Here is a 1,139-nt window from a genome sequence, read left to right on the forward strand (position 1 = left end):
TTGTGCCCAAACCAGTAGAGATCCTTTGTCAGATAACACATGATACTGAGTGGTATTGGGTCCCAATGCACCCAGAGAGTCAAATAATTTTTGCTTTCAGGTTCCAAGAGAGAATTCCCAGTCAGGTAACTATTGAGAGAAATAAATTGATTCAGGCAATGGAATTCCCAAAGATGCAAAAACAGGTAAGAATGCTCCTAGGCATGGTTGGATACTGTTGCCAATGGATTAGTGCTTTTTCAGTATTTGCAAAACCATTGCAGAGTCTGACAAAAGCAGATATAAAAGACCCAATTGTCCTGACAGAAATAAAGCTCGAAGCCATTGAGCAATTTAAAAAGAGTTTGTGTGAAGCTCCTGTTCAGGGCATGCCAGACTTCAACAAAGAATCTAAGCTTCTAGACCAAATAGCAGAGATAAAATGTGCTGGAGAGAAAAATGATCATGTCTTAAAAGGCGATGAGCACGCAGGTACCATTGTTAAATTTTGTGCTCAAGAGAGGGTTGCAATTAAAGGGGAAAAATTCAATGAACATGTTTCAAGCATCCTCAAACTAATATTTACAATTCAGACATGGCAAGAGTTAAACCAATTACAAGATGAGGCACATGTTGAGGAGAAAAACACATGGCTCAAAGAAGGTTGCAGTCAGCGAGAGGATGAAATTTGGTTTTACAGAGATGACAGACCTATTATGCCCAATTGCATGATTGCTGACATGGCACAGATGTACCATGGTCTAGGTCATTTAGCAAGAGACATAATGATTCAACAGTTCAGGGAAACATGTCTGACATGTCAGAAAAACACATGCCAAGAAAACAATGCAGATAAAAAGACATTTGAGAATTTGGGAACCATATGCCGGGAGGGTGGTTCATTTGCAAAAATTCAAATAGATTTCTTTGAAATGCCTCAACAAAACAAACTGAGATATGTCCTAGTCATCATTTGTTTATTTTCAAAATGGGTAGAAGCTTTTCCAACAAGAAAGAATGATACAGTTTCTGTATTCCATCAGTTGGGAACAGATGTGGAAAAGGAGCAGGCTCATGATCTATTGCCAAGAGACTTGGTCAGAACAAAGGTTCATCGAAGGAGAAACTGTCTAGTACTCAGGTGACAACAGATACTGGAT

The sequence above is a fragment of the Lissotriton vulgaris genome, chromosome 1_2 (assembly GCF_964263255.1).
Source record: "Lissotriton vulgaris chromosome 1_2, aLisVul1.2, whole genome shotgun sequence".
In the NCBI taxonomy this organism is placed as follows: Eukaryota; Metazoa; Chordata; class Amphibia; order Caudata; family Salamandridae; genus Lissotriton; species Lissotriton vulgaris.